Source organism: Oncorhynchus tshawytscha, linkage group LG28 (assembly GCF_018296145.1).
Source record: "Oncorhynchus tshawytscha isolate Ot180627B linkage group LG28, Otsh_v2.0, whole genome shotgun sequence".
In the NCBI taxonomy this organism is placed as follows: Eukaryota; Metazoa; Chordata; class Actinopteri; order Salmoniformes; family Salmonidae; genus Oncorhynchus; species Oncorhynchus tshawytscha.
In genome coordinates, this window is record NC_056456.1 from 42,427,577 (window position 1) to 42,442,391 (window position 14,815).

General features: G+C 47.3%; 1 protein-coding gene across 1 annotated transcript in view; it reads left to right on the forward strand.

Moving 5' to 3' along the window:
- The window catches only part of LOC112240511 (alpha-N-acetylgalactosaminide alpha-2,6-sialyltransferase 5-like), a 125,392-nt gene that overhangs the window by 91,427 nt on the left and 19,150 nt on the right, over positions 1-14,815 (forward strand). The gene's annotated exons all lie outside the window — the stretch shown is intronic.

Sequence of the window (14,815 nt, forward strand, 5' to 3'; positions counted from 1 at the left end):
GGGCAAAACGGTATGGGGCAACACGGTATGGGGCAACACGGTTTAGGGCAACACGGTATGGGGCAACATGGTATGGGGCAACACAGTTTAGGGCAACACGGTATGGGGCAACACGGTATGGGGCAACACGGTATTGGGCAACACATCATAGAGCAACACGGTATGGGGCAACACGGTATGGGGCAACATGGTATGGGGCAACACGGTATGGAGCAACATGGTATGGGGAACATGGTATGGGGCAACACGGTATAGAGCAACACGGTATGGATCAACATGGTATGGAGCAACACGGTATGGAGCAACACGTATGGGGCAACACGGTATAGAGCAACATGGTATGGGGTAACATGGTATGGGGCAACACAGTATAGAGCAACACGGTATAGAGCAACACGGTATGGGGCAACACATCATAGAGCAACACGGTATGGGGCAACATGGTATGGGGCAACACATCATAGGGCAACAAGGTATGGGGCAACACGGTATGGGGCAACACGGTATGGGGGCAACATGGTATGGGGCAACACATCATGGGGCAACACGGTATGGGGCAACACGGTATGGGGCAACACGGTATGGATCAACACGGTGTGGGGCAACACGGTATTGGGCAACACGGTATGGAGCAACACGGTATGGGGCAACATGGTATGGGGCAACACGGTATGGGGCAACACGGTATGGGGCAACACATCATAGGGCAACACGGTATGGGGCAACACGGTATGGGGCAACACATCATGGGGCAACACGGTATGGGGCAACACGGTATGGGGCAACACAGTATGGATCAACACGGTATGGGGCAACACGGTCATTGGGCAACACGGTATGGGGCAACACGGTATGGGGCAACACAGTATGGATCAACACGGTATGGGGCAACACGGTATTGGGCAACACGGTATGGAGCAACATGGTATGGGGCAACATGGTATGGGGCAACACGGTATGGGGCAACACAGTATGGGGCAACACGGTATGGGGACACACGGTATGGGGCAACACGGTATGGGGCAACGCCATATGGTGCAACACATCATAGAGCAACATGGTATGGGGCAACATGGTATGGGGCAACACGGTATGGGGCAACACGGTATGGATCAACATGGTATGGGGCACCATGGTATGGCGCAACACATCATAGAGCAACACGGTATGGGGCAACACGGTATGGGGCAACATGGTATGGGGCAACACATCATAGTGCAACACGGTATGGGGCAACACAGTTTAGGGAAACACGGTATGGGGCAACACAGTATGGGGCAACACGGTATGGGGCAACACAGTATGGGGCAACACAGTTTAGGGAAACACGGTATGGGGCAACACGGTATGGGGCAACACGGTATCGGGCAAAACACGGTATGGGGCAACGCCGTATGGTGCAACACATCATAGAGCAACATGGTATGGGGCAACATGGTATGGGGCAACATGGTATGGGGCAACACGGTATGGATCAACATGGTATGGGGCACCATGGTATGGGGCAACACATCATAGAGCAACACGGTATGGGGCAACACGGTATGGGGCAACATGGTATGGGGCAACACATCATAGTGCAACACGGTATGGGGCAACACAGTTTAGGAAACACGGTATGGGGCAACACAGTATGGGGCAACACGGTATGGGGCAACACGGTATGGGGCAACACAGTTTAGGGAAACACGGTATGGGGCAACACGGTATGGGGCAACACGGTATGGGGCAACACGGTATTGGGCAACACGGTATGGAGCAACATGGTATGGGGCAACATGGTATGGGGCAACACGGTATGGGGCAACACGGTATGGGGCAACACATCATAGGGCAACACGGTATGGGGCAACACGGTATGGGGCAACAAATCATGGGTCAACACGGTATGGGGCAACACGGTATGGGGCAACACGGTATGGATCAACACGGTATGGGGCAACACGGTATTGGGCAACACGGTATGGAGCAACATGGTATGGGGCAACATGGTATGGGGCAACACGGTATGGAGCAACACAGTATGGGGCAACACAGTATGGGGACACACGGTATGGGGCAACACGGTATGGGGCAACGCCATATGGTGCAACACATCATAGAGCAACATGGTATGGGGCAACATGGTATGGGGCAACACGGTATGGGGCAACACGGTATGGATCAACATGGTATGGGGCACCATGGTATGGCGCAACACATCATAGAGCAACACGGTATGGGGCAACACGGTATGGGGCAACATGGTATGGGGCAACACATCATAGTGCAACACGGTATGGGGCAACACAGTTTAGGGAAACACGGTATGGGGCAACACAGTATGGGGCAACACGGTATGGGGCAACACAGTATGGGGCAACACAGTTTAGGGAAACACGGTATGGGGCAACACGGTATGGGGCAACACGGTATCGGGCAAAACACGGTATGGGGCAACGCCGTATGGTGCAACACATCATAGAGCAACATGGTATGGAGCAACATGGTATGGGGCAACATGGTATGGGGCAACACGGTATGGATCAACATGGTATGGGGCACCATGGTATGGGGCAACACATCATAGAGCAACACGGTATGGGGCAACACGGTATGGGGCAACATGGTATGGGGCAACACATCATAGTGCAACACGGTATGGGGCAACACAGTTTAGGGAAACACGGTATGGGGCAACACAGTATGGGGCAACACGGTATGGGGCAACACAGTATGGGGCAACACAGTTTAGGGAAACACGGTATGGGGCAACACGGTATGGGGCAACACGGTATGGGGCAAGACACAGTATGGGGCAACACGGTATGGGGCAAAACACGGTATGGGGCAACACGGTTTAGGGCAACATGGTATGGATCAACATGGTATGGGGCAACACATCATAGAGCAACACGGTATGGGGCAACACGGTATGGGGCAATATGGTATGGGGCAACACATCATAGAGCAACATGGTATGGGGCAACATGGTATGGGGCAACACGGTATGGGGCAACACGGTATGGATCAACACGGTATGGATCAACATGGTATGGGGCAACATGGTATGGATCAACATGGTATGGGGCACCATGGTATGGGGCAACACATCATAGAGCAACACGGTATGTGGCAACATGGTAAGGGGCAACATGGTATGGGGCAACACGGTATGGGGCAACACATCATAGAGCAACACGGTATGGGGCAACATGGTATGGGGCAACACGGTATGGGGCAACATGGTATGGGGCAACACATCATAGAGCAACACGGTATGGGGCAACACAGTATGGGGCAACATGGTATGGGGCAACACGGTATGGGGCAACACGGTATGGGGCAACACGGTATGGGGCAACACATCAACACGGTGGGGCAACACATCATGGAGCAACACGGTATGGGGCAACACAGTATGGGGCAACATGGTATGGGGCAACACGGTATGGGGCAACACGGTATGGGGCAACACGGTATGGGGCAACACGGTATGGGGCAACACATCATAGAGCAACACGGTATGGGGCAACACAGTATGGGGCAACATGGTATGGGGCAACACCTCATAGTGCAACACGGTATGGGGCAACACAGTTTAGGGAAACACGGTATGGGGCAACACAGTATGGGGCAACACGGTATGGGGCAACACAGTATGGGGCAACACAGTTTAGGGAAACACGGTAAACACGGTATGGGGCAACACATCATGGAGCAACACGGTATGGGGCAACACGGTATCGGGCAAAACACGGTATGGGGCAACACGGTTTAGGGCAACATGGTATGGATCAACATGGTGTGGGGCAACATGGTATGGGGCAACACATCATAGAGCAACACGGTATGGGGCAACACGGTATGGGGCAATATGGTATGGGGCGACACATCATAGAGCAACACGGTATGGGGCAACATGGTATGGGGCAACACGGTATGGGGCAACACGGTATGGATCAACACGGTATGGATCAACATGGTATGGGGCAACATGGTATGGATCAACATGGTATGGGGCACCATGGTATGGGGCAACACATCATAGAGCAACACGGTATGTGGCAACATGGTAAGGGGCAACATGGTATGGGGCAACATGGTATGGGGCAACACGGTATGGGGCAACACATCATAGAGCAACACGGTATGGGGCAACATGGTATGGGGCAACACGGTATGGGGCAACATGGTATGGGGCAACACATCATAGAGCAACACGGTATGGGGCAACACAGTATGGGGCAACATGGTATGGGGCAACATGGTATGGGGCAACACGGTATGGGGCAACACGGTATGGGGCAACACGGTATGGGGCAACACGGTATGGGGCAACACATCATGGAGCAACACGGTATGGGGCAACACAGTATGGGGCAACATGGTATGGGGCAACACGGTATGGGGCAACACGGTATGGGGCAACACGGTATGGGGCAACACATCATAGAGCAACATAGAGCAACACGGTATAGAGCAACACAGAGAGACGTGGGTTTTGTGTAGCAGGCCAGAAATGCTCAATTTCCTTTTCTGTTTCCAGACAAAAATATTTTGCTTCGGAGTTCCCAACTAACGATTAGTCTGTTGAAAACAGACCTCTAGCATTTTATTTCCCCCAATGCTTTGCCCCAATGCTTTGCCCCAATGCTTTGCCGGTGAGTCCAGCAGCGTGGGAGAAAGAGAATGGCAATATTCTGCTGTTCTGTTGTAGGTGCAATGATGTTCGAGGGGAAAAAATGGTGTTTGTTGTTTCACCAATTAAGGACTCCAGCTTTAACGATGCCTTTATCCACACTGAGTTTAAAGTCATTAATTCATTCAAGTTGTAGTTGTTGAGAGAGAGAGAGAGAACTAGGGCCCCGACCTACATTTAAACTCCTCCAAAACATTTCTTCCTTTCTCTCTCACTCTTCCTCTTTCCCATCTCTCTCCCTCTCCATCTTTGTCAGCCACTCCTCTCCCTCATCCTCCTTTTTCATCTATCAGATTGAGTTTCATCCCCCTCTGTTCTCGCTGTCACCACTTTCCTTGAGAAGAGCTAGCTATTACCTCCCTCCCTACCTTGCTCAATCCCTTTTCTTCTCCCTCTCTCTCTTTCTCTACTCAAATGTATTACATCAGCAGATGTCACACTGTGCTGTACAGAAACCCAGCCTAAAACTCCAAACAGCAAGCAATGCAGGTGTAGAAGCACGGTGGCTAGGAAAAACTCCCTAGAAAGGCCGGAACCTAGGAAGAAATCTAGAGAGGAACCAGGCTCTGTGGGGTGGCCAGTCCCCTTCTGGCTGTGCCGGGTGGAGATTATAACAGAACATCGCCAAGATGTTCAAACGTTCGTAGAGACCAGCAGGGTCAGATAATAATAATTACAGTGGTTGTAGAGGGTGCAACAGGTCAGCACCTCAGGAGTAAATGTCAGTTGGCTTTCATAGCCGATCATTCAGAGTTAGAGAGGTGCGGTAGAGTCGAATACAGGTCCAGACAACACGTCTGGTGAACAGGTCAGGGTTCCACAGCCACAGGCACAAAAAGCATGGATATATTTTTCTGCATCATCTTTGGACAGAACGTTTCTGGTTTTTGCAATGTTACGTAGATGGAAAAAAGCTGGCCTTGAAACAGTCTTGATATGTTCGTCAAAAGATAGATCAGGGTCCAGAGTAACGTTGAGGTTCTTCAGTTTTATTTGAGACGACTGTACAACCATCAAGATTGATTGTCATATTCGACAGAAGATCTCTTTGTTTCTTGGGACCTAGAACAAGCATCTCTGTTTTGTCCGAGTTTAAAATTTAAAAGTTAAAATTATGTTTCCAAATGACATCCCCAAGAGGTCAAATATACAGTGCCTTGCGAAAGTATTCGGCCCCCTTGAACTTTGCGACCTTTTGCCACATTTCAGGCTTCAAACATAAAGATATAAAACTGTATTTTTTTTGTGAAGAATCAACAATAAGTGGGACACAATCATGAAGTAGAACGACATTTATTGGATATTTCAAACTTTTTTAACAAATCAAAAACTGAAAAATTGGGCGTGCAAAATTATTCAGCCCCCTTAAGTTAATACTTTGTAGCGCCACCTTTTGCTGCGATTACAGCTGTAAGTCGCTTGGGGTATGTCTCTATCAGTTTTGCACATCGAGAGACTGAAATTTTTTCCCATTCCTCCTTGCAAAACAGCTCGAGCTCAGTGAGGTTGGATGGAGAGCATTTGTGAACAGCAGTTTTCAGTTCTTTCCACAGATTCTCGATTGGATTCAGGTCTGGACTTTGACTTGGCCATTCTAACACCTGGATATGTTTATTTTTGAACCATTCCATTGTAGATTTTGCTTTATGTTTTGGATCATTATCTTGTTGAAAGACAAATCTCCGTCCCAGTCTCAGGTCTTTTGCAGACTCCATCAGGTTTTCTTCCAGAATGGTCCTGTATTTGGCTCCATCCATCTTCCCATCAATTTTAACCATCTTCCCTGTCCCTGCTGAAGAAAAGCAGGCCCAAACCATGATGCTGCCACCACCATGTTTGACAGTGGGGACGTTGTGTTCAGGGTGATGAGCTGTGTTGCTTTTATGCCAAACATGACGTTTTGCATTGTTGCCAAAAAGTTCAATTTTGGTTTCATCTGACCACAGCACCTTCCTCCACATGTTTGGTGTGTCTCCCAGGTGGCTTGTGGCAAACTTTAAACAACACTTTTTATGGATATCTTTAAGAAATGGCTTTCTTCTTGCCACTCTTCCATAAAGGCCAGATTTGTGCAATATACGACTGATTGTTGTACTATGGACAGAGTGTCCCACCTTAGCTGTAGATCTCTGCAGTTCATCCAGAGTGATCATGGGCCTCTTGGCTGCATCTCTGATCAGTCTTCTCCTTGTATGAGCTGAAAGTTTAGAGGGACGGCCAGTTCTTGGTAGATTTGCAGTGGTCTGATACTCCTTCCATTTCAATATTATCGCTTGCACAGTGCTCCTTGGGATGTTTAAAGCTTGGGAAATCTTTTTGTATCCAAATCCGGCTTTAAACTTCTTCACAACAGTATCTCGGACCTGCCTGGTGTGTTCCTTGTTCTTCATGAGGCTCTCTGCGCTTTTAACGGACCTTTGAGACTATCACAGTGCAGGTGCATTTATACGGAGACTTGATTACACACAGGTGGATTGTATTTATCATCATTAGTCATTTAGGTCAACATTGGATCATTCAGAGATCCTCACTGAACTTCTGGAGAGAGTTTGCCCAATTTTTCAGTTTTTGATTTGTTAAACATTTTTGAAATATCCAATAAATGTTGTTCCACTTCATGATTGTGTCCCACTTGTTGTTGATACAATACAGTTTTATATCTTTATGTTTGAAGCCTGAAATGTGGCAAAAGGTCGCAAAGTTCAAGGGGGCCGAATACTTTCGCAAGGCACTGTATAGTGAAAACAATAGTGGTCCTAAAGAGGAACCTTGAGGAACACCGAAACTTACAATTGATTTGTCAGAGGACAAACCATCCACAGAGACAAACTGATATCTTTCCAGCAGATAAGATCTAAACCAGGCCAGAACTTGTCCATGCAGACCAATTTCGGTTTCCAATCTCTCCAAAAGACTGTGGTGATTGACGGTATCAAAAGCAGCACTAAGGTCTAGGAGCACGAGGACAGATGCAGAGCCTCGGTCTGGTGCCATTAAAAGGTAATTTACCACCTTCACAAGTGCAGTCTCAGTGCTATGATGGGGTCTAAAACCAGACTGAAGTGTTTTGTATACATTGTTTGTCTTCAGGAAGGCAGTGAGTTGCTGCGCAAGTCACCACTCAATGGTGATAGCTGAGCTGACTACACTGACTGTGCATCACTCATCACTCCCCCTAAATGGGAGGGGGCCAGAGACAATTACTCGAAGCCGACACATCTTTCTAGCTGATTTACACACTGAAGCTATGTTGCGCTTGGTGATCTCTGACTGTTTCATCCTAACATTGTTGGTGCCGATGTGGATAACAATATCTCTATACTCTCTACACTCGCCAGTTTTAGTCTTAGCCAGCACCATCTTCAGATTAGCCTTAACGTCGGTAGCCCTGGCCCCTGGTAAACAGTGTATGATCGCTGGATGATGCGTTTTAAGTCTAATACTGCAGGTAATGGAGTCGCCAATGACTAGGTTTTTGAATTTGTCAGAGCTAATGGTGGGAGGCTTCGGCCTCTGACCGCTTAACGGGAGGATTAGAGACAGGAGAAGGCTTGGTCTCTGACTCCATAACGGGAGGAGTAGAGACAGGAGAAGGCTTGGTCTCTGACTCCATAACGGTTGGAGGAGAGACCTGAGAAGGCTCGGCCTCTGACCCCTTAACGGGAGGAGTAGAGACAGGAGAAGGCTCGGTCTCTGACTCCATAACGGGTGGAGAAGAGACCTGAGAAGGCTTGGTCTCTGACTCCATAGCGGGTGGAGGAGAGACCTGAGAAGGCTTGGTCTCTGACTCCGAATCGTTGCTTAATGGGGAGAGTTTCTTTCGGCTGAATGAGCGACACCGGTTGAGCATTCCTACAGAATTTCCCCCCAGAAACCGTGAGAAAGTTATCCGGCTGCGGGGACGGGACTGTGCCAGGGGATTTATACTACTATCTGTACTTACTGGTGGCACAGACCCTGTTTCATCCTTTCCTACACTGAAATTACCCTTACCTAACGATTGCGTCTGAAGCTATCCTCACCGTAAGGCGATAGTTCTCCTGTATATTATGAGTACAGCGACTGCAATTAGAAGGCATCATGTTAATGTTACTACTGAGCTTCGGCTGTTGGAGGTGTTGATGAACCACGTCCAGGGTGAAAAAGTTGAGCGAGGAAAAAACGAAGAGGTTGGTAAATGTGTTAAATACAGAGTTTTGATTAAATGGTTACTAAAAATAAAACCCGAAAAGTTTGGCAGGTAGCCTAGTAGCAACAAACAGCACAGAGACAAGTCCGGAAGTTGTGACTTTGTGGCTGTGGTAACTAACACTTGTGAGAGAACTACAAAATAATCCCTCATATATATATATATATATATATATATATATATATATATACAGATATATATGGATATATATATCTCCCCTCCTCCTCCTACAGAGTCAATGTGGAGGATATATACAGGGGGTACCGGTACTGAGTCAATGTGGAGGCTATATACAGGGGGTACCGGTACAGAGTCAATGTGGAGGCTATATACAGGGGGTACCGGTACAGAGTCAATGTGGAGGCTATATACAGGGGGTACTGGTACAGAGTCAATGTGGAGGCTATATACAGGGGGTACCGGTACAGATTCAATGTGGACACTTGTGAAGAGAACTACAAAATAATCCCTCATATATATATATATATCTCCTCCTCCTCCTACAGAGTCAATGTGGAGGTTATATACAGGGTGTTACGGTACAGAGTCAATGTGGAGGCTATATACAGGGGGTACCAGTACAGAGTCAATGTGGAGGCTATATACAGGGTATTACGGTACAGAGTCAATGTGGAGGCTATATACAGGGTGTTACGGTACAGAGTCAATGTGGAGGCTATATACAGGGTGTTACGGTACAGAGTCAATGTGGAGGCTATATACAGGGGGTACCAGTACAGAGTCAATGTGGAGGCTATATACAGGGTGTTATGGTACAGAGTCAATGTAGAGGCTATATACAGGGGGTACCGGTACAGAGTCAATGTGGAGGCTATATACAGGGGGTACCGGTACAGAGTCAATGTGGAGGCTATATACAGGGTGTTACGGTACAGAGACAATGTGGAGGCTATATACAGGGGGCACCGAGACAGAGTCAATGTGGAGGCTATATACAGGGTGTTACGGTACAGAGTCAATTTGGAGGCTATATACAGGGGGTACTGGAACAGAGTCAATGTGGAGGCTATATACAGGGGTACCGGTACAGAGTCAATGTGGAGGCTATATACAGGGTGTTACGGTACAGAGTCAATGTAGAGGCTATATACAGGGGGTACCGGTACAGAGTCAATGTATAGGCTATATACAGGGGTACCGGTACAGAGTCAATGTGGAGGCTATATACAGGGGTAACAGTACAGAGTCAATGTATAGGCTATATACAGGGGTACCGGTACAGAGTCAATGTGTTGGCTATATACAGGGTGTTACGGTACAGAGACAATGTGGAGGCTATATACAGGGGGTACTGGAACAGAGTCAATGTGGAGGCTATATACAGGGTATTACGGTACAGAGTCAATGTGGAGGCTATATACAGGGTGTTACGGTACAGAGTCAATGTGGAGGCTATATACAGGGGGTACCGGTACAGAGTCAATGTGGAGGCTATATACAGGGTATTACGGTACAGAGTCAATGTGGAGGCTATATACAGGGTGTTACGGTACAGAGTCAATGTGGAGGCTATATACAGGGGGTGCCGGTACAGAGTCAATGTGGAGGCTATATACAGGGGTACCGGTACAGAGTCAATGTGGAGGCTATATACAGGGTGTTACGGTACAGAGACAATGTGGAGGCTATATACAAGGGGTACCACTACAGAGTCAATGTGGAGGCTATATACAGGGTGTTACGGTACAGAGACAATGTGGAGGCTATATACAAGGGGTACCGGTACAGAGTCAATGTGGAGGCTATATACAGGGTGTTACGGTACAGAGTCAATGTGGAGGCTATATACAGGGGGTGCCGGTACAGAGTCAATGTGGAGGCTATATACAGGGGGTACCGGTACAGAGTCAATGTGGAGGCTATATACAGGGTGTTACGTTACAGAGTCTATGTGGAGGCTATATACAGGGGGTACCGGTACAGAGTCAATGTGGAGGCTATATACAGGGGGTACCAGTACAGAGTCAATGTATAGGCTATATACAGGGGGTACCGGTACAGAGTCAATGTGGAGGCTATATACAGGGTGTTACGGTACAGAGACAATGTGGAGGCTATATACAGGGGGTACTGGAACAGAGTCAATGTGGAGGCTATATACAGGGTATTACGGTACAGAGTCAATGTGGAGGCTATATACAGGGTGTTACGGTACAGAGTCAATGTGGAGGCTATATACAGGGGGTACCGGTACAGAGTCAATGTGGAGGCTATATACAGGGGTACCGGTACAGAGTCAATGTGGAGGCTATATACAGGGGGTACTGGTACAGAGTCAATGTGGAGGCTATATACAGGGGGTACCGGTACAGATTCAATGTGGACACTTGTGAAGAGAACTACAAAATAATCCCTCATATATATATATATATCTCCTCCTCCTCCTACAGAGTCAATGTGGAGGTTATATACAGGGTGTTACGGTACAGAGTCAATGTGGAGGCTATATACAGGGGGTACCAGTACAGAGTCAATGTGGAGGCTATATACAGGGTATTACGGTACAGAGTCAATGTGGAGGCTATATACAGGGTGTTACGGTACAGAGTCAATGTGGAGGCTATATACAGGGTGTTACGGTACAGAGTCAATGTGGAGGCTATATACAGGGGGTACCAGTACAGAGTCAATGTGGAGGCTATATACAGGGTGTTATGGTACAGAGTCAATGTAGAGGCTATATACAGGGGGTACCGGTACAGAGTCAATGTGGAGGCTATATACAGGGGTACCGGTACAGAGTCAATGTGGAGGCTATATACAGGGTGTTACGGTACAGAGACAATGTGGAGGCTATATACAGGGGGCACCGAGACAGAGTCAATGTGGAGGCTATATACAGGGTGTTACGGTACAGAGTCAATTTGGAGGCTATATACAGGGGGTACTGGAACAGAGTCAATGTGGAGGCTATATACAGGGGGTACCGGTACAGAGTCAATGTGGAGGCTATATACAGGGTGTTACGGTACAGAGTCAATGTAGAGGCTATATACAGGGGGTACCGGTACAGAGTCAATGTATAGGCTATATACAGGGGGTACCGGTACAGAGTCAATGTGGAGGCTATATACAGGGGGTAACAGTACAGAGTCAATGTATAGGCTATATACAGGGGGTACCGGTACAGAGTCAATGTGTTGGCTATATACAGGGTGTTACGGTACAGAGACAATGTGGAGGCTATATACAGGGGGTACTGGAACAGAGTCAATGTGGAGGCTATATACAGGGTATTACGGTACAGAGTCAATGTGGAGGCTATATACAGGGTGTTACGGTACAGAGTCAATGTGGAGGCTATATACAGGGGGTACCGGTACAGAGTCAATGTGGAGGCTATATACAGGGTATTACGGTACAGAGTCAATGTGGAGGCTATATACAGGGTGTTACGGTACAGAGTCAATGTGGAGGCTATATACAGGGGGTGCCGGTACAGAGTCAATGTGGAGGCTATATACAGGGGGTACCGTACAGAGTCAATGTGGAGGCTATATACAGGGTGTTACGGTACAGAGACAATGTGGAGGCTATATACAGGGGTACCACTACAGAGTCAATGTGGAGGCTATATACAGGGGTACGGTACAGAGTCAATGTGGAGGCTATATACAAGGGTGTACCGGTACAGAGTCAATGTGGAGGCTATATACAGGGTGTTACGGTACAGAGTCAATGTGGAGGCTATATACAGGGGGTTACGGTACAGAGTCAATGTGGAGGCTATATACAGGGGTACTGGTACAGAGTCAATGTGGAGGCTATATACAGGGTGTTACGTTACAGAGTCAATGTGGAGGCTATATACAGGGGTACCGGTACAGAGTCAATGTGGAGGCTATATACAGGGGTACCAGTACAGAGTCAATGTATAGGCTATATACAGGGGGTACCGGTACAGAGTCAATGTGGAGGCTATATACAGGGTGTTACGGTACAGAGTCAATGTGGAGGCTATATACAGGGGGTACTGGTACAGAGTCAATGTGGAGGCTATATACAGGGTATTACGGTACAGAGTCAATGTGGAGGCTATATACAGGGTGTTACGGTACAGAGTCAATGTGGAGGCTATATACAGGGGGTACCGGTACAGAGTCAATGTGGAGGCTATATACAGGGTATTACGGTACAGAGTCAATGTGGAGGCTATATACAGGGTGTTACGGTACAGAGTCAATGTGGAGGCTATATACAGGGGTGCCGGTACAGAGTCAATGTGGAGGCTATATACAGGGGTACCGGTACAGAGTCAATGTGGAGGCTATATACAGGGTGTTACGGTACAGAGACAATGTGGAGGCTATATACAAGGGGTACCACTACAGAGTCAATGTGGAGGCTATATACAGGGTGTTACGGTACAGAGACAATGTGGAGGCTATATACAAGGGGTACCGGTACAGAGTCAATGTGGAGGCTATATACAGGGTGTTACGGTACAGAGTCAATGTGGAGGCTATATACAGGGGTGCCGGTACAGAGTCAATGTGGAGGCTATATACAGGGGGTACCGGTACAGAGTCAATGTGGAGGCTATATACAGGGTGTTACGTTACAGAGTCTATGTGGAGGCTATATACAGGGGGTACTGGTACAGAGTCAATGTGGAGGCTATATACAGGGGGTACCGGTACAGAGTCAATGTGGAGGCTATATACAGGGGGTACTGGTACCGAGTCAATGTGCAGGTTAGTCAGGGTACAGTACAATGCAGTTTTTAGACAATAGTTAAGAAAATATTTCCTAATATTTCCTATAGTAACACAATAGAATAACAATAATGAGGCTATAATATACCGGTACCGAGTCAATGTGCGGGGGTACAGGTTAGTCGAGGTAATTTGTACATATAGGAAGGGGTAAGGCATAGATAATTAACAGCGAGAAGCAGCAGTGTAAAAACAAAAGGGTGGAGGGAGGGTCAATGTAAAAAGTCCGGGTGGCCATTTTATTAATTGTTCAGCCGTTTTATGGCTTGGGGGTAGAAGCTGTTAAGGAGCCTTTTGGACCGAGACTTGGCACTCGCTCCGGTACCGCTTGCCGTGTGGTAGCAGAGAGAACAGTCTATGACTTGGGTGACTGGAGTCTTTAACCTTAATGTTGCATAAATCTGCTCTACAGCATTATCCACACCCAGAGTAATCATAATATACAGAGCTCTACAGCATTATCCACTCTCAGAGTAATCATAATATACAGAGCTCTACAGCATTATCCACTCTCAGAGTAATCATAATATACAGAGCTCTACAGCATTATCCACACCCAGAGTAATCATAATATACAGAGCTCTACAGCATTATCCACACCCAGAGTAATCATAATATACAGAGCTCTACAGCATTATCCACTCTCAGAGTAATCATAATATACAGAGCTCTACAGCATTATCCACACCCAGATTAATCATAATATACAGAGCTCTACAGCATTATCCACTCTCAGAGTAATCATAATATACAGAGCTCTACAGCATTATCCACTCTCAGAGTAATCATAATATACAGAGCTCTACAGCATTATCCACACCCAGTTTAATCATAATATACAGATCTCTACAGCATTATCCACACCCAGAGTAATCATAATATACAGAGCTCTACAGCATTATCCACTCTCAGAGTAATCATAATATACAGAGCTCTACAGCATTATCCACTCTCAGAGTAATCATAATATACAGAGCTCTACAGCATTATCCACTCTCAGAGTAATCATAATATACAGAGCTCTACAGCATTATCCACACCCAGATTAATCATAATATACAGAGCTCTACAGCATTATCCACACCCAGAGTAATCATAATATACAGAGCTCTACAGCATTATCCACACCCAGATTAATCATAATATACAGAGCTCTACAGCATTATCCACACCCAGAGTAATCATAATTTACAGCGCTCTACAGCATTA